Raw genomic sequence first — 20295 nt, 5'->3', positions numbered from 1 at the left:
ACGATCACTGCCTGCCTGCATGGTGAGGAGAACAGATTGTCTCTGTTTTATAGGTCATTTAGCACAGGCCAATGTGTGTGTCCAGGACATACATGCAGTTTGCACACACTGACACACACAATACTGCAACTCCAAGAAGATGATGAAAATTATCCCTCTTGTTGTCTTAGTCATTACAGCAATGCCAGGTTCAAACACAGCAATCCAGAGTCTGTTGGATCAGCTGTAATTGCTCCTAGAGCAGGGCGATATGACCAAAAATATTTATCACCATACATTATAACTGACGATATAATTGACACTAGACAAAATACTTTACAACTCCACAACTTTATTAGTGCAAAAAAAACCAACCCATCAATGTATTTTCACTTAAACAAGCAGCTGTTTTTTAAGTGCATTAAAGTTATATAAAAATGTAACACTGCAAATGCAAATTCCTCGCTGACAGTTTAACCAAAAGGCATTTCCAGTGGAAACTGGCCGACATATCCTCAGCATAACCATGTATAATATCCACAAAACTTAAAAAGAGGTTATACACACACAATATGGTAATATTATGTTGAAGCACAGTACGTATCACTCCACGAGGCTCCGCCTACGATAGCCGTAATGCTCCGACAATCCATCAAGCGGTGCGGCTTCGTAGCTTAGCAAAGTCGTACTAAAGCATTTGACAGATTTTCGAGCGCCGTGCACATAAAATCGTTTCGAGGTCAGTAAACACAACCAGAATTCATACATAAGGCACACGGGATTATAAGGGGCACTGACGATTTTCAGAAAAGTCAAAGGATTGATTTCAAGTGTGCCGTATTTTCCAAAAAACACGGTAATAACGACGGCCTGCTAGCATGCTCTACCAAAAATAGTGCTTTGTTGTAGAGCAGGGTGATATGGCCAAAAATATTTATCACGATACATATTTGAAAATTTGTGATAACGATATAACTGATGATATAATTGATGCGGAAAAAAATACAACTCCACAACTTTATTAGCGCAAAAAACAAACAAACATCCATTTATTTTCACTTAAACAAGAAGCTGTTTATGTGCATTAAAGTTATATAAATATTTAACAGTGCAAATGCAAATTCCTTGCTGAAAGTTTAACCAAAAGGCATTTCCAGTAGAAATGGGCTGACATATCCTGAGCATAACCATGTATAATATCCACTGAAGTTAAAAAGAGGTGCTTTGCAACATTAAACCGCCTCACGGTGCGGAATGACGAGGATTTATTGGAGCGGGTGAATGAACAAAGCAGGAACGGCAAGACTGACTAACTGACTGAATAACTGAATACAAACGGGAACGACAATACTGGCAACATCAACATCAATGACACAACAAAGAACTGGTGAAACCAAGGAACTTAAATACACAGGTCGAATGATGACAATGATTGGAAACAGATGAGTACAGGGCTGAACATAATCTGACTAATGACACAAGAGACAAGCTGACATGGGAAAAAACAGGAAATGAGAACATTAATGTGGCAAACTAAACTGAACATCAACAAACTGAAATCACTCAACGACCCAGGAACCTTGACAGTACCCCCCTTCAAAGGCCGGCACCCGATGGCCGAAAGAAAAAAAAAAACAGAACAAAGTTGGCGGACGGGGTCCAGGACGGAGGGACAGAGTCCGAAACAAAACAGTTCGGGGGGGTGGCCACGCGGCCTGCGGCTGAGCCAAAGCAGTTCTGGTGGGCGGCCACGCTGGTGGCAATGGCGACTACTGAGCAGGTCCGGTGGGCGGCCGCAAGGAAGATGGCGGCGAAAAATATCTTGATGATAAAAATATTCTCTAGAATGACAAGACGAAAGTTGAACTTTTTGGGAGGTTTGTTCCTGTTGCATTCAGCATAACACTAACACAACATTTTATAAAAACAATCATCATACTAGCGGTCAAACATGGTGGTGGTAGTGTAATAGTCTGGGGCTGTTTTCCTGCTCCAGAACCTGAATCATTTGTTGTAATTAATGGAAACATGAATCCTGCTCTCTAACAGAAAATCCTGAAGGAAAATGTGGTTAAAGGAATTCAGCAGAGTGGGCCAAATTCCTTTCACAGTGATATAAAAGACACATTTCCTGTTATTGCAACTGCTTGATAACCCCACAACCAGTTATAAGGTGTAGTGGGCAATTACATTTTCCTGGTAACATTTTTAGTTCCAGGTGTTTTTTATTTGACTTTGTTTTCTTTGCCTAATGTTAAAATTTGTTGATCTGAAAAATGTAAGCGTGACACATATGCAAAAACAGAAGACATCAGGAAGGGGCAAATTTATTTTTCCATGAAATTCTCATTACTTGCTTACATTCATAGTAACCAGTTCCAGGCTGTGCTGTTTCAGATAAACAGTGGGTAGTCGTCAAGTTGTGCAAGTGCCAAAATTTGGATTGGGACATTTGTCCTTAATCATCGTTCTAGCAAAAAAATTAATTTTGCTTGAACTTGGCAAAGCTCTAACACAAATAACACTAAAATCTTGTGCATTTGAAACAGGTTCCTGCCACTGTAAGATAGCTAGCATTAGCATTAGCACTGATGAGAATTAATTGGTGTCTCTTTTGATTATCATGTACAGAGATGGGCAGTAACGCGTTACTGTAATCTGATTACTTTTTTCAAGTAACGAGTAAAGTAAGGGATTACTATTGCAAAAACGGTAATTAGATTACCGTTACTTTCCCGTAGGAACGCTGCGTTACTGCGTTACTAAAACCGTGATTTTTTGCCGTGAGTCCCAGATGAGGGCTCACCCAGCAGCCGCGGAGCAGAAGCCAGGGGGAGTTGCAGTGACGCGCCCGTGAGCTCCGCCGGCAGCCAGCTGTGCCTGAGTGACCAAGCCCCAGGCCGAGAGGCCGGGGGAACCCCACCCCCCCACAGGGGCCCGAGCGAGCCCCAGGCTCCAGGCCCCGACAAGCAGCCACCAAGGAGTGAGCCGCTGTATACCTGGACGCCCATCCAGACACAAAGAACCACCAACGCACCGATACCTGAGGGAGTCCGCCACTGGCAGGGGGAGTGGTGGGGGGAGATAGGCCTGCATATCTTGGAGGGCCTGAGATGTCCCCAGAGAGGTGGCGTCTGACACCCAACCTGACATATAGACACAGACATACAGGCACACACAGATACAAACATCCATTCCCACCCTCATGCTCTCATATGCACTTACTCCACACTCAACCAACGTGGAGACAGACATAAAGAGATGCTGCACACACGATCACACTCCCCAAGCATACTCTATACCCCAGGTCTAGGTACCCTTGCCCCTGGAGGGGGAACTGCACCCAGACCCAGGTGGTGTTACCCTTTTCCCTGCAGTGGGGGGAGGCATGAATGTCTAAGTTGTGAGATAAAATTAAGGCACAGGCAGCCAGTAGGGGACGGGGGTGCCTACCCTGCACCCTGGTGACATACCTTTACCCCAAGGCCCTGCATGTGTGGGTGATTGTGGTGGAGCGGGAAGGATTTCTCTCCAGCTGTGACAGACTGTTTGTCTTTTAAAATCTCACTTTTTTACCCAGGAGTGATACTGTACTGTGCTCTGGCATCTTTCTAGGGTTTGTTTTAATATACAAGCGACGGCCAAATTTAAAGATGAGTGCTGTCTGCTTCTTTAGTACTTGATACTCAAGAAGTAGCTACTCAGTTTGTTCCATGTTCTTTATTTGTGAAGTATTTATAATTTCCATAGAGTAACTTCACACACTTACTTTAGTTTCTGTGTCATAGCTTAGCTTAAACTAATTAACATTTATACAAAATCGCGATTTTCTATAAAATATTTATTTTACACATAATATTTCACAAAACTTCTCTAGCATTTCCACAGACACAATAACAGCAGAACACTTTTGCTTGCATAGTCACTGTGTTTATTTAGGATGATTCCCATTGAACACTATAGTACAGTACAATCTGTATATTGTGTGGTCTGCAGTGCCGCTGCAGGGGAGGCAGATGCACCTAAGCGCCATATGCAATCACGCCTCGCAAGCATAAAGAGGCTGGCGGCTGGAAAGCTGAGGTGGAGGCGTCCGGGGGACCGGCTTGGCCTGAGCCGGAGGTTGAAGCACCAGAGGGACATGATCAGCCTGACCCGGTGGAGGTCGAAGCCAGAAACCTACTTGGCTGGAGCTGGCGGTCAGAGCAAGGGAGAGCCCTCCGCAGATAAAGCCTGGGGTCACCGTGCCAGAGTCCAGCATGCTTTCGGGACCTGCCCCATCTCCACCAGAGGCCAGCATGCAGTGGGGTCCTGCACACCGCCTGCCTTTCATGGCACCTGTGAGCCCCAGCTCACGTCCACACCTGCTGTGTGGGTCTGCCGGAGGTTTCTTCCTGTTAAAAGGGAGTTTTTCCTTCCCACTGTCACCAAAGTGCTGCTCATAAGGGGTCATATGATTGTTGGGTTTTTCTCTGTATGTATTATCCTATCCAATATAAAGCACCTTGGGGCGACTGTTGCTGTGATTTGGCGTTGTGTAAGTAAAATTGAATTGAATTGAAACATTGAGCAAAGGCTGTGAATACTTTTGTGCATGTTATATTTTTATTTTTTTAATTTTTAATAAATTTGCAATAATTTTAAGCAAACCTTTTTCACCTTGTCATGCCCTTGGCCTTCAATTTGAAGATGGTACTAGCCTTCCCTCTAAATAATGCTGCAACTTCATTTTGAAGAACTCTAGCTTGAAGTTGCCTTATGGCACAGGCCCTGTCAAATGTGGCATGCTTAGAGCAGACGCTGTCTGATCGCTGTAGCAGGGTCCATGCTCACAGGTGCTACTAAATAGGCACCAATCAGGCACCTGATTGTCAGGGTGTCAGAACAGGGTGCATTCAACTCTGCTGTTTAACCCATCCATCCATCCATCCATTCGCTTCTGCATCTCCTTTTCAGTGTTGCGGGGGGCGCTGGAGCCTATCCCAGCTGTCACAGGGCGCGAGGCGGGGCATACCCTGGACAGGTCGCCAGTCTGTCGCAGGCTGTTTAACCCACAGATGAATTATCTTTACAAATGCAGCACCATTTCAGGGGAAAGAAACAGGCTTTCCAATGGTTTAAGATTTGTTGCCAAGAAGAATTGTTACAACAAATAAATAACTGAGTGAACACAAATTTTCTTACTTTTGGTGGTAAGTTTATATATGTCTGTCCTTCTGTATTGGACACTTTTTAATAGTGTACTTGTCTACCCTCAGAAGAATGCTTTCTGTCTAACATTCACACTCACACCCGAAGAACACATCGTAGAGCAACCTGGGGTTATGCCCAAGTTATTCCTGGGCATGCAGACTGGAGCAGCCAGGTATCAAAACACTAACCTTCTGATTAGTAGGTGGGGTGCGCTGCCTACTGAGCTGCAGTCACCCCTGTACTGTTAACATGATAACATTCCAACCATGGAAGCTACTGAAGCCATACTGGTGTGTAGCTGACACCAGAATGGAAGCAAAGTCAGATTAAGTGGTATCATCCCATTGCAGTGTTGTGTCTAATTTTTCATGCACAAAAAAAGGTCTATTTTTAATAGAGTTCACAGTTAATACTCTCACTCAGATTTCTGGCAGTCTGTTTGATGAATGCTTCAGTAATAACATTAGATATGAAATGCCAAACACAAATGAACAGATCCCCCTAAGTAATAACACAGGAAGCCATTTAAACTTGGCAAGGCAGAGAGATTGATGTCATGTCACACTCTCCATTTTGCTGACAGGCCTCTGCAGACAGCTGTCAATGTCTGTGATTAAAAAGGAAATATAGGGCTTGACAATGAAACACTCACCAAGACACTTCAGAGTAATCAAATAAAGAAGGAAACCTGCACCCAGACACCTAAGTTATATTATACAGGGTGTATGTATTTTACAGTAGAGATAGCAGGTTGGAACGGAGGAACGCTTAGGCTGCTGCCGCCGCGACCCGGCCTCGGATAAAGCGGATGAAGATGGATGGATGGATAGCAGGTTGTTCTGTTGATATAATTATAAAGTTGATAGTATTTTGTGTGATGGAAAATCACCCTAACTCAGTGCAGGACAGGCATACACATTCAGCAGGTAAAATAAGTATTGAAAAAGCTGAAATTTATTTAATACTGCGTACAAAAACAGCTTCAAGACCCCTCCTGTATGAAGAAACTAGTCGCATGCACTGCTCAGGTGTGAATTCGGCCCATTCTTCCACACAAACAGTCAGTAGGCCTCTTCTATGAGATCTGACTGTTAGTTCTTTCCATAGATTTTCAGTTGGATTCAGGTCAAGAAATTTTCTTTCTTGGAAACCAATTCAGAGTTTTCTTGCCTGTGTGTTCGGGATCATTGTCTTGCCGAACCATCCCGATTTCAACTTCATAATCCTGGAAGATGGCATCAGATTTTGATCAAGACCGTCTCTGTACATGTCAGTGCCGTTTCTTAAAAAAACAGCCCCTTACCATGTTGTTCCCACCTCCAGACTTCACTGTTCATATGATGTTTTTGGAGTGATATGCAGCACCTTTTGTTCTCCAAACATGGTGTGTATTATGCCATCCAAAGAGTTCAAGTTTGGCCCGTCTGACTAGACTATGTTAAACAGGCCATTGTGGTTGAGTCCATTACTATTGTTCTCTTTGAAACAATGGTACCTGCTGATTTCAGGAGAACTGTGAAGAGCTACCTTTCTGTAGCTCCCTACAAGTGGTCCTTGGATCTCACACAACTCTTCTGATAATTCTTGTCACTCTGTCTGAAATCTCCTGGAGAGCACCTGGTTGTGGCCAGGTTATGGTGACATTTATTTAATTTGAAATAATCCAAATTCAATTTATCATTCTGCAGTGGATGAGTTAGAAGTAAAATTTGTTGTTAATATCCCAAAACGTTGATTCTGTTCATCTGGAAGTAGGTTTTTCAGTCGAGAAACGTTTCAAGAAAGCTCCAGCCGATCCAGGACAGAAGAACAACTGCCGACTAAGCGAAAACCCACAGTGATCCCTTATGTGTCAGGAATATTGGAATAGTTAAGACACGTTTTCTCTAAAAAAAAAAAAGCCCAAAACACGCTGCACCAAAAACTGGTCCACCCCAAGGATCGGGTCCCCGACACAAACAGAGTAACATAGTGTACGCTGTTAAGTGCAGGAGGATTACCAGGATTTATACATCGAGGAAACCAAACAACCTCTGGTGAAGCGGATGGCACAACACAAAAGAGCTACCTCGTCAGGCCAGGACTCTGCAGTCTATTTACACCTACAGGCCAGTGGACACTCTTTCAATGATGAGGATGTAACATCCTGGACAGGGAGGAACGCTGGTTTGTGGGCGGAGTCAAGGAGGCCATTTACATGAAACGGGAAAGACCATCTCTGAATCGAGGAGGGGGCCTAAGGGTACATCTGTCACCATCTTACAATGCTGTGATTGCAGCCATTCCCCAACTCTCTGTGAAAGGTACTCATGGACATTGATCAGTGGTTGTTGATCAAAAATGTCTTCATTTATCCAGTCATAGAAAAGAACTGCACAACATAGCCTAGCAAAACACCACTCTACTATGCAAATATTTTATACTCAAAGTTGGAAAGCATGAGATTTTTAAAGTCCTGATTAATTAAAAAAAAAAAAAGATGAAGAATAATGAAAGAGAGAGAAATAGAACTGTTTGGTCCATCGTGTGTGTGCGTGGTTAATACACAGCAAATCCAGCATGTCCAAATTAACACTGTCGGATTTGATTTCAACACTATTAAAGTGTCTATATGGGTCCACACCAGAGAGTGTTAATTTAACTCTTTTTGGAGAGTTGGTACGTTAACTCTGATTTAGTGTTAAACACCAAATCTGTCTGGAGTTGATAATTTAACACTTGGTGTTAAGAGTTTATATATTAACTCTCAGAGTATTTTAGTTTAACTACGTAAGAGTTATCTTCTAATTCATTCTAAAAAGCGGGAATTTTACTGTTCTGATCTTCTAGAAATTTCTTTTGGAAATAAACATTTACTAAAAAGATGCAATGGTTTTTGAAAAACATTTATTCTGAACTGTGCACCACAATTTCAAAACATTTTCTGAAAGATGTAACAGTATACATGTTCTCACTTTCATTAGAATTTTGTTTATCAAAAGGTCTGACATGGTAAATGCAAATAACAGCATTCTCATCACTTATTTCTTCAATACAATATGCATGTCCTTCATTCATCCCTTTGTGGAACTTCAACGCACTTCTGCTCTCCCCCATATTCCATCTTCACAAGCATATCCTGTGCGGAGATTGAATAAAAATTAGTTGACACTAATTAACGGCACAAATAATCCAGTAAACAATTGCAGCACAGTAAAAAAAAAAAAAAAAAGGAATCCTCTTTGAGCCATTACTTGTGTAAAGTATTTTCCCAAAAGACAAGGACACAGACAACAGGTAATACTGAACTAAATGTAAAACCTCAACCTTTTTCATTTTTACCCAAACCGTGTGCACAAAACTCTGGAGGGATCTATGCTACCGTAGAATCCAGTCAGGACGTCTGCTACTGCTGTTTGCTCGTTTTTTTTTATGGGCGATCATTTTCAGGCTTCAAGTAGCACCATTATACCAACATTTCACATTCTAGACATTGTTTTAGGTGTATTTGACCAAAAGTTTGACTGAAAATTCACATGCAAGCTTTTTTTCAAGGCTGTGGTATTTGCCTGCAAACAATATCTTTCAGCTAGCTAAAACAGAATATTATGCTATCAGCGAGCAACATGGCTAATGCCTTTCACACAGCTTTGTCTCAACTCCAAAGAGCCACAGAAGTAAAAGCTCATAATAATAATTGAAACAATATTTGAAAAAAATGACTTACCAAGCATGGCAAACAACTCGAATATGTAGAGCAAAATGTTCTGAAACGGCTTCACTTCAGCTTCGATTGAAGCCGTGCTGGGGGCGGAGTCTGTGAATTTACTCTGTTGGTGTCATAGCCCCTCTAGGAGTTCAGAGTTAAGAGGTCAAGAGTTAATGTTTCCATTGTAACACCTCCAGATTTGACATAGAAACACTCATTTTTAACACTCGATTTTAACTACTATCATTTTACACCTCAGAGTTACATTAAAAGAATGTGACTCTGCTTAGAGTAAAATTAACTCAACTTTTGCAAGAAGACTATTAACACCAAAACATTTAACACTTTTGAATTTGCTGTGTAGAAAGTACAGTTAGACCCTTGGAGGCTAACAGATGTGTGTCAGGGGTTGCTGAGTGGATGTGGAGAGAAGGACTCAAACGCAGGACTCACGGTGACGATGCAGGGTGTCCCCTGCTCAGACACCAGCCTTACTAGCCCAAGCTGCAGCTTTATCCCCCTCACTAGCTCAGTCTTTAGCTCAGCATTTAGCCGTACCAACCTCAGCTCAGCCATTAGCCTCACCGACCCCTGTTTATCCATTAGCCTCCTCAGTCCAATCAGTTCACCCTCCTGCTCCTGTCCAGCCTGTAGTCCAGCCCGCTCCCGTCCAGCCTGTTCCTGCCCAGTCCCCTGTAGTCCAGTCTCCTCCTGCCCACCGGACCCGTCTCGTCTCGACTGCCGCCGCCTTCCTCGCGGCCGCCCACCTGAAATGTCTCGTCTCGGCCACGGGCCACGTGGCCGCCCACCTGAACTGTTTTTGTTTCGGACTCCGTCCCTCCGTCCTGGGCCCCCTCCGCCCACCCTGTTCTGGTTTTTCTTTCTTTTGGCCGTCGGGTGCCGGCCTTTGAGGGGGGGGGGTACTGTCAGGGTTTCTGGGTCGTTGACCCAGCATTTTCAGTTCATGTCCACTGTTTATCCTCTGTACGTTCCACTTCCTGTTTTGTGTTACGTTATTGTGAGGGAGGAATGACGAAAACAGGAGATGGCTGGCTGGCTGGCTGGCTGACTGAATGAATGAATGAACGGCTGACTGATCTGGACTTAGAATGCAAACATGGGGCATAGACAGCAGTGACAACATCAATGACGCAACGCCGACCAGGAGAGAACTGAGGACTTAAATATACTGGCTGAACAATGACTGATAGGTGACAGGTGAGTGAGCAGCTGAACACAATTGAACTAACGATGCATGGAATAAGAAATAGAACATAATGCACACAGAGTAACGTAACACAAAACAGGAAGTGGAACGTACAGAGGATAAACAGTGGACATGAACTGAAAATGCTGGGTCAACGACCCAGAAACCCTGACATGCGAGAGTGAAGCTAAACACAGACACGCCTCCTCTCATCTATACGAGTTTGTTTCTCTCTTTCTCTCTACCCATCATTTTCCTGTCTGATCCAAGGGTGATGGTGGCACCAAAACAAGGCCATAATTAGATATTAACATACATATGTTACACGGTTGTTGTCCAGGAAACAGCTCCAGTGTGTATGGGTGCTCAAATATCTTTAGGCTGTCCTCATTTAAGTAACTGGATTCGAAAAAAACAGACTTCTACATTTATTAAAACAAAATACAGTTTAACAGTTTAAAAGAGGTGTGTGAGGGCAGGGTTGGCAACATTTCTGGCTGAAGCCATTCAGATTTGGATCTGTAAGACATGCTACCCAGTCTAGCTCTGCTTAGTATATAGGAAGTCATCCCAGTCAGGAGTACAGCTATTTGACAAAATACATTTTGCAAATGCTTAAGTGACTAAACAGTAAAGTAATGTGTGTCCGTTTTCTGTGGTGGAGTTGTTCCACCTACAGAGCTGCAGGCTGTTGGTGGCATTTCTGCAGACAGAGCATCAGCTCTGGCTAACGGTGCCAGAGGCTCCTCACCTTTGTCCTCCTAAAATGTCAAGTGATTTCTCACACACTTCGAGACTGCACATTTCAAATCAGTTCCCTATAGTATGGTGGTGCACTGCTTAGTATTGTGTGTCGGGGCGCGGTCAGCGGCGCAGCTGCGGTGGAGGAGGACGCACTTGAGCGGCATCCACTCGCCAGCTTAAACGTCTGTACTGGGTCTTGAGCTTTGTTGTTGTTGGTGTGTGTTTGGCTGGTGCCTGAAAAGCTGCAGCCGCGTGTGAACAAGCAACCGTAATGAAGAAAGTATGCCGAAGAGCGGTGAGATGTGGTCGGGTCGTGGATTTGTTACATATTGTCACCTCAGAGAAAGAGGGGTCATGATTCAAGCTCTAGCTGGGGCTGGTTGTGAGGAGTTTGTATATTCTACTTGTACCTCTGAGGTACCCTAGCTTCTTCAACAGTCCAATTATAATCCTATACACTATACATTTATTTAGTACTGACTGAACTGAACTGTAACCAAAGAGCACAAAGTCTGCCAAGGAAATATCTCTTCTTACATCACTACACCACCAGCAGCCTGAACCGTTGACACAAGGCAGGATAGGTCCATACTTTCATAGTGATTATGCCCATTTCTGACCCTACCATTCCACTGTTGTACCAGAAATGGTAGCCTCAGTTTCTTGTTGTTGACTGACACGAGTTGTACACTGTTTGGTCTTCTGTTGCTGTCGCTCATCTGTTTAAGATGCTGTTCCGCATGCATTAGTTTTAACACGTGGTTATTTGAGTTCAGGTCTGGCTATTCCCCTCTGACTTCTGGGATCAGTCCGGCATCTTTGCACACAGAACTGCTGCTCACTGGATCTTTTCTCTTTTTCAGACCGTTCTTTGTAAACTCTGAAGTTGGTATGTAGGAAAATCTGAGTAGCTAAGCCGTTTCTGGAATACTCAGACCAGCATGTCGAACAGCAAAAACTATGTTCGATTATTTAAATCACGTTTATTTAAATAACCTTTTCTCAGTTTTGAACTTCAGGAGACATTTTGACCAGGTCAGCCATTCCTAAATACATTGGATTAAAGGAATGTTCTGACCTACCTCTGGTTCTCACCCCTAGTATGTTGAAGCATTTTAAGACCACATTGTTTTCACACCCTTCTGCAATTAACCCGTTCCAGTTTGTATACTAGTCAAATTGACTGGAAATATGGTGTCTTAGAAAGATGATGTCTAACCAAATACTTACTTTAGACTGCATACTTCGTCCTCCAGTAACACTATAAAGAATCTTGGAATATGTTTTAACCAGGCTGCTTCCTACAGTGTGCAACTGTAAGCACTGCCTTTATTCATTTGAGCAGCTCCCAGTTTGGATTTGGGAGGCAGGCTTAATGTTTACTTCTTCACTCAACTTATTACACACTCTGTGTGTTTTATACACCACCACTGTGTTTAATTATTAGTCATAATTTAACTCTTAGCCTGTCTTCCACCCCTCACCCACAACCCTCCTTAAGCCTGGTTCTGGAGGCGTTGCCATTGGGGGTCATGTGATTGTTAGGTTTAAAATCTCCAGGTTCTTTACCTTACAGTAGAAAGTCCCTTTAGATAATTGCTGTTGTGAACTGCTGCTGTATGAACCACAGATTGTAAAGGTTTCTGAATATTTGTAACAGAAATACAGTGAATTCCTCAGATGGTTTCAATATCATCAGCTGTGTTAAATGTTCAGATTGCTGACCTAGCACTGGTGTAATGATTAAAAATAATGTGGCTTTACAGTCTGTTGTAACTCAGTCAGCAGGCCATATGATATATTATTTACAGCAATTCCTCTGAAGCCCAGATGGTTAGGAGGAAGGGAAGGACAGAAGCTCCAGGCTGTGTCACTCCACTTGATTCTTTCTCTTCAGTTGTGATTAGAGACGGTAAAGCTCGATGTTCACTTCTTTTGTCTGGTTTATGGTTAAATAAGAACAATTGTTGGCCCACCAGAGCAATGTTTCTGAGCTTGTTTCTCTTTGCCCTGCAAATTAGTAGCTGCAGTGGGCTTCACAGGTTCAGATAAGAACCCTGTGCTCAACAATTCATTTTTGAAACATTACATTCTCGACAAGTTTGATCTGTTTTAACCATTGTAACCAGTCCACTGTCTTACATAAAAAGTACTGGCTAAGTAGCAGCTGATGACACTGAAATGTACTGAATCTGTCATGATCCTGGGCCATGTTGGCCCAGCATTCTTAGTTTTCATGTATTTTTGTATTTTGTTCTTTATTTAGGCCATGGTTCCTGGGTTGCTCTGTTAAGTTGTTCCTTATTTGATTTCCTCCTTGTGACTTTTACCCCCTGTGTGCCCCTCTGTATCTGTGAGCCCTCCCCTCCCCTCCTTGTGTTTTATTCCATGTTTCCCCGGCCCGCTATGCCTGTGCTCTCCTGTCTCTCTCCTCCTGTCTGCACCTCTGTGTACTTCCTGTTTTACTTTGACAGTGTCCCGTCAGTGTTGTGTTACTCCTGCCCTGTCTCGTTATGATTATCTGTGTCAGCTGTGTTCCCCGTGTGCTCCCACTTCCCTCGTTAACCCTCTGTGTATTTATGTGCATGTCTCCCTCAGTTCGGTGTCGCGTTGTCAATGTCTCCTCCCCGAACCTGTGTGTTTTTATGTGTTCCCTCGGTCCTCAGTTAGCATTCCCAGTTTAGTTCTGTTTCTTTGTGAAGCCTGCAATAAAGCAGTAATTTTGAGTTCAGCTTTTTGTCTTGCGTTTGGGTCCTCATCTGCCTCCACACAGCCAGTTCATGACAGAATCTGTTATGTAGGAAGAAATGAAAGAGAATTTTGAAGAAAAAAACAAAATTTTCTGTTCCCTACATTGTAGAGGGTGACTTTGCATCCACTAAGCAGTGAAATGAGAGCAGTAAGGGGTTAAACTGAGATTCAGCGGTTGGGTGAACCCTGAGATCAGTTGTAGTGGCTAAACATGGAGAGAAGAACCACAACTTACAATCACTCTAATGTGAGCTCCACGTTAGAGCTGACCTGCTGCTCTCTGTGGATTTACAACACTGAATACAACACGATGTAACAAGATGCTTTTACAAGGCAATTATTATGTCTTTATACTACTTCAGCACACAGAGGAACTGCAGCTGCTGCTGGGCCTTCTGGGGTTGTGGGTCCATGGGGGATGGGAATGATAGCGGAGGCCTTCAGACGGGGGGGAAACGTGACATGACTCAGGGAGAGGTTGAACTGCCAGCTGGTCGTCAAATAATGACGTCCATAGGACCTCTGTGTAAGGGCTATTTATAGTCCAAATTTTATGTATAGGCTCTGTATGGGTAGAGGCCATGTTTTCTGCAGATGATTAGCGAACATCTCCATGATGGCGGTTGCAGCTGCACGGTGGATGTCCCCAGCTTCTCACCGACAGTTTGTAAAATGCATGCACTGACAAAGCGTGTCGAGCACATAGTCTAGGTCATACGTACACACTTGCACAACTTCTCATACTTTCTGTTGCAACGTCTTTCATAGCAGTCTAGCAGTGACAACATTTCCTTTCTCTTACAAAGCTTTTCACAATAAAACAGGATGCCAGCCTCACTAAAACAAGTGCAAATGCGCTTTTAAACGTAACACATTGTGACCCAGAATGTTATATTTTATATTTTAACATGGATTTACACGTTTTGAATATTTCAACACATTTTAATAAATTTCAGTTTTAACCTGGTTACAAACAAATACGTTGATTAATTAAAATAAATAAACCAATTAAAGAAAAGCAGGAAAATGTAAAATAACAGAACACATTTTTATCTCTCCTCACTCTTCTCTGTTTTCTTCTTCTGTCTTCAGCTCTCCTCTCACTCGTTTCCCGACACCCTTTGCTTGTTACCTCACTTATTTGTTTTATTTGGCCATTACTGTCTGTCTCTACTTCCTCTCCTGTATATCTGTTGTGTTTGGCTGTTTCCTCTTTTTTCTTTTTCTTTTTTTTTCTTTTTTTCAGTAGTACTGTTGTTCTGCCAGCACATCTCTAAATACAGGGAAACAAATAGAAAGACAGATTTAACCTATCAGCTCATAATTACATGCAGTCATAGCTGTCTGCTCGGGTTTCACCACACAGGTTAATAAAATGTTGACAGCATAGGAAGAAAACCTCTGAACACTAACAGAAAATCCAAAATAAAGACATCAAGAAGTAGGAAAGCAGACATCTGCACAGTATGACACAACAAAGCACACCACCAACCTGAGGATGCATTCAGTGCATTCTGATTTGAAGGGTTCCTAAGTGAGAGGCGTGCCGCAGAAGTATCTGCATGGTGGCCAGAATAAGATCTGTTCGAATTCTCGAAATTCTAAAGAAAGTTTCAAAGTTTTCATCCTATAGAGGATACTCTGGACCATCCTGAAAGGAGAGGAGAAAACGCCATCCCATAATTCATTGCAACGGAATAAGCAAAGTGGTGCAGAACGTGTAAATGTTCATTGTAACTGCATTTTCTGTTCATGACATAACCTGCTGATATAATTTTTTTTTTTTTTTTTCTTTTTGGCCTGTCCCGTTTGGCTCTTTTGCATCAGAATTGTTGTCTAAAGGCAAAGAAAGATGCCCAACGGATTTACTTTACCAAACTGACCATCCCATCCCAGCCTTGCCGTAATGGTCCATTTGATTCACCTTTTATTGTTTATTTTATTTTCACTTACTGAATACGGGACAGACTTGACTGGGGGAAAGAAGGGGAGAAAGAAAGAGGGAAAGAGAAACAGCTGAGAAGAGGGACGGGGGAGAAGGGCAAAAGACAAAAACCAACAGAACGGGCAGAAAAAGAAAACAAAGAAGAAAAAAAGAAAAAAAATGCATATATCAATCACCTGGGTCACCTGCTGAGAAAGAAAAAAGAAAACAAGCAGAAGAGAACAAGAGTAATAGAATAAACAACATCACAATGATATATGGGAATATGACAGTAAATACTAAATATTAAACATTATTGTGCAGCACATAAGATCAACAGAACACAGTGTGCTTTGAGGTAGGAGCCAAAAAGGGTGTAGTTTGTGGGTGTGATCACCCGTGTGTACACCTGTGAGCATGGACGTGCTTGTTTTTTGTTTTTTTAAAAGGTTCCTTCATGTAATGATCTGCTAGAGGGTGTGGGGGGGCCACAGCCCCGTCCTCCAGGGCATGAAGCAGGTATGGAGGAGATCAAAACTCCAGACATCCAGAGGCCCCCAGAACACAAGAGACCAAGGAAGACCAACAGAGGGGCAGCCGCGCCACTGTCCCAGAAAGAGCCGAGGAGAGTCCCAGATGAGGGCTCACTCAGCAGCCGCGGAGCAGAAGCCAGGGGGAGTTGCAGTGACGCGCCCGTGAGCTCCGCCGGCAGCCAGCTGTGCCTGAGTGACCGAGCCCCAGGCCGAGAGGCCGGGGGCACCCCACCTCCGAAGTGGCCCGAGCGAGCCCCAGGCTCCAGGCCCCGACAAGCAGCCACCAAGGAGTGAGCCGGTGTGTACCTGGACGCCCATCCAGACACAAAGAACCACCAACGCACCGATACCTGAGGGAGTCCGCCACTGGCAGGGGGAGATGCTGATATTATTTTTAACAGCAGCCTGTTAAACTCACAGCTGAACATCACACTGCTGGAATCAAAACTACTTCCTGTTGAGTTGGTACTGCACGAAGAACACAGAAGGCTTTATCAGCCTAAGATCATGATCTATATTAACTGTTAAAGGTATGCTAAGGTTAATCAGTGTTCATTTGTAATGTCCTTAGGATGAGTTTTTACTTCAGTGCAGTTCAACTCGGATAAATGATGAATGGAGGGAATTTTGTGCAGTCACAGAGTCACACAGCAGCTAAATTTAAGAAAATAAGGTTAATTTTATATTCCATGGGAAAGATTTAATATGATAGGCAAATTACTGTGATGTCACAATTGCAGGATGTGATTTACGTGGCTCAAAATCCTGAGCATGATGGAGAACGCTGCTAACCAAAGTAATCCAGAGTGAGCTCAGGTTACGCACGTCTTTCTCTCTGCAAACAGCGAGGCAACTCAGATAAATGAGATGAGGCTGAAGGAAAATCAATATGCTTTTAATATAAGTAACAACTTCTGATAGAAACGACTGAGTAAAGGGTTATTAGGACATCGGGCACAGAGCAAGATTCATCAGGTAGCATTTCTTTACAAGCTCTTGCACCCTGTAAACATGAAATGTGTGTGGAACAGCTGAATAATGTTTTTACATTATTGTCAGATTACAAGCCATCTCAGTTACTATGTTACTGTGCTGTGCGCAACATTCAGGCTTGGACCTGACACAGTAACAGTTGTATTTGTTACACATGCAGCAGAGGGAATACACTGGCTGTGTGCTGAGAAAATGACTTTTCTGCTTTGTTTCATGAAAGCAGCATTACTGAGGAACAGTAAGTGGACTCACCTCGAAACACTCAGAGTGCCAAAGTTTTGGTTTTTGAGCCATCCACGCAAAGTGTGATTATGCACTTGTTCCAATAACATCTTCCCTTCTTGCTAATAGGACAGTTTATTTTCAACTATCAAAAACACAAGAGGCATAAAACTTGGATTTCATGCGATTTGCAGTAAATTGTGTCTTACAGACCTTGTCATTTACATGTGTGTGACTCATTTAAATGATAGTGAAACTTACAAATACATATGTCACATATGTTCACAACTGTCAGTCGCCAAACTAATACTGTGCCTCTTTAATAAATCCGGCATTTTTTTTTACATCTAAAGCAGGTTTTGTGCTGCTGTCGACTTTAGCAAATAAGGCCCTAAGTGTTCCTTCTTCTTTCAAATTCCAGCGATATTTTTCACAGACAATGGAGACACAACATGTGGTGAAGTAAGAAGTGGATTTTGTAGTCCAACTACAGCTTCAATCATGATCATGACTGAAGCATTAATTAATGGCAGGACTTCTTTGAGCAGTTTTGTAGGAATGGGGTCTAAAAGACACGTTGATGGTTTGGAGGAAGTAATTATTGAAGTTAATTCAGAAAGATCAATTGGAGAAAAAGAGTCTAACTTAACATTAATGGTACTAAGAGTAGCTGTAGATAATATTACATCTGTGGGATGATTACTGGTAATTTTTTCTCTAATGATTAAAATGTTATTTGTGAAGAAGTTCATGAAGTCATTACTAGTTAACGTTAAAGGGATGGTTGGCTCAACAGAGCTCTGACTGTTTGTCAGCCTGGCTACAGAGCTGAAGAGAAACCTGGGGTTGTTCTTATTTTCTTCAATCAGTGATGAATAGTAAGATGTTCTGGCTTTGCGGAGGGCTTTCTTATAAAGCAGCAAACTATTTCTCCAGGCTAAATGATGATCCTCTAAATTTGTGACACGCCATTTCCTCTCGAGCCGATGAGTTATCTCAGTGGGCATTTTGACAGTTATACCAGGGAGTCAAGTACTTCTGATTTGAGGCCTCATTTTTCACAGGAACTAAAGTATCCAGAGTCGTACATAGTGAGGAGGTAAAATTATTAAGATGACTGACTTCTGTGGGAGTAGGCTGTGATGCATCAGTGAATGACATTTCACCACTTGTAATTTTTTATGAAATATATTTCATATATTATCTTCAGTGTAGGCCTTGCCATCATGTTTATATTCTTAATGTGAAATAAGCATGAACCACACTGGCTAACTGCTCTGTTCTTGCAGCCAGTTTCCATCTTCAAAGTCAGACACTTCACACTTGTCCAATAAAAACAAGGCGTAACTTTTCTTGACTTTCTTGACGCTTCTCATAACTAATTGTTGCAAAGATCCGTATTAACATTAACAGTCTCCAATTGATCTAAAGCCAAAATACTTTGACTTGAATGACAAAAAAATACAGTCATTGTACCCCAAATATCAGTTATTTAGGCTTCAATTAAATTTTAACAAACTAAAAATGTTAGTTTAATAACATTTAAAATACTAGGTATACCAAAGAATACTCTCAGACAGATTGTTTACAAGGCAACAATGTAAAATACTAATTCACAGAGGAACAAGCTAGTCACACAATGTTGTCTTCCATACCACTGACTACAACTGATTGCACATTCTTAACACCAGAAGGTGGCACTGTGGTTTACAACACCTCTCAAACATTTTCATCCTCTCACGCGGAGAGCAGAACACAAACTGTCTTTCAGCTAAAGGTACACAGCCTAACAATCTTGTTTTTATAGGGTCATGGTCTCGTAGCAGTAGATACATCACATACCCATGAAACATAGCAGTTTACCCCAGTAAAAGTAAAGCGAATTAGAAGATAGAAGATTTTTCACCTCATCTCTGTAAAATGATGCTGTTAAAAATGTCTCTAGCTGATAGTTTAGCAGTTGCTAGGCAACTGGAGCATTGAATTGAAGGCTGGACAATCCCATTTAACAGCCCCTTAGTTTGGGCCTTTGCAGTCTTCAGATCCTTTGAAGGATGCAGCAGGAATTGGGAAGCCACTACAGTAACTTAGTAACACAGAGACAAGACCTCAATACCCTCAAACTCGATAAAAAAAACGAACTAACTAAAAAAACACCACAACCACACACAAACTGTGTTAAGGTTCAAAAGCTGAACTAGCTCAACAGCATTATGAGAGAAAGCAAAACTCAGTGTCGCCCACAATCTCTACCATGTCAATCATAGCCACAAGCTTCAGCCTCATTCCCAGCAACCCTCTGTCCAGCCTTGCCCTCAGTTATCTCCATGATAACACCACTACACAAGCAAAATAAATATAGAAATAAATGTGAAAATAACCCCTAACCAGAAAATTAATTTAAAATAAACAGGGATTGAAACTAAACACTAAAACTCTGTATGCATTTCACCATTGTGGTGAAGGTTATAGTTTGTCACTTTCAGGCTCAGGTTGCTTAGGTAACGGTCTATGTATTTATCACCAGGTCATATGTAAATCACCTATAGTCCTCACTTTCATTGACAGTACCCCACCCACTTCCCGTCACCCATGTTTTTTTCCACACAGTCTTCGGAAGTCGTGGAACATCATTCTCTTTCTATGGTCTTTCATCACTACATCACTGTCTATCACTTCCAGTACGTATGTAGATTAAGACTCAAAATTACCAATGGGAATTAATTCAATTTATTTAAACAGCACCAAATCACAAAAACAGTCACCCAAAGGCACATTATATTGTGAGGTAGACCCTATAATAATACATACAGAGAAAACCCAACAATCATATGACCCCCTATGAGCAGCACTTTGGCGACAGTGGGAAGGAAAAACTCGCTTTTAACAGGAAGAAACCTCCGGCAGAACCAGGCTCAGGGAGGGGCGGGGCCATCTGCTGTGATTGGTTGGGGTGAGAGAAGGAAGACAGGATAAAAGATATGTTGTGGAAGAGAGACAGAGATTAATAACAGGTATGATTCAATGCAGAGAGGTCTGTTAATACATAGTGAGTGAATAA

The 20295-nt window shown here is 42.4% G+C and overlaps 1 protein-coding gene and 1 long non-coding RNA gene across 3 annotated transcripts in view; one reads left to right on the top strand and one right to left on the bottom strand.

Moving 5' to 3' along the window:
• The window catches only part of plppr5b (phospholipid phosphatase related 5b), a 109510-nt gene that overhangs the window by 49673 nt on the left and 39542 nt on the right, over positions 1–20295 (top strand). The gene's annotated exons all lie outside the window — the stretch shown is intronic.
• LOC145431013 (uncharacterized) lies at positions 8042–10193 on the bottom strand. The gene is made up of 2 exons (XR_013911384.1): positions 8879–10193; positions 8042–8290 (listed from the first exon to the last, which is right to left on the bottom strand). It is a non-coding gene; the product is annotated as an uncharacterized LOC145431013 (long non-coding RNA).

Source organism: Astatotilapia calliptera, chromosome 9 (genome assembly GCF_964374335.1).
Source record: "Astatotilapia calliptera chromosome 9, fAstCal68.1, whole genome shotgun sequence".
Lineage (NCBI taxonomy): Eukaryota > Metazoa > Chordata > Actinopteri > Cichliformes > Cichlidae > Astatotilapia > Astatotilapia calliptera.
The sequence above is the reverse complement of the archived record's forward strand: the minus strand, read 5'-3'. Positions and strand labels throughout refer to the sequence as shown.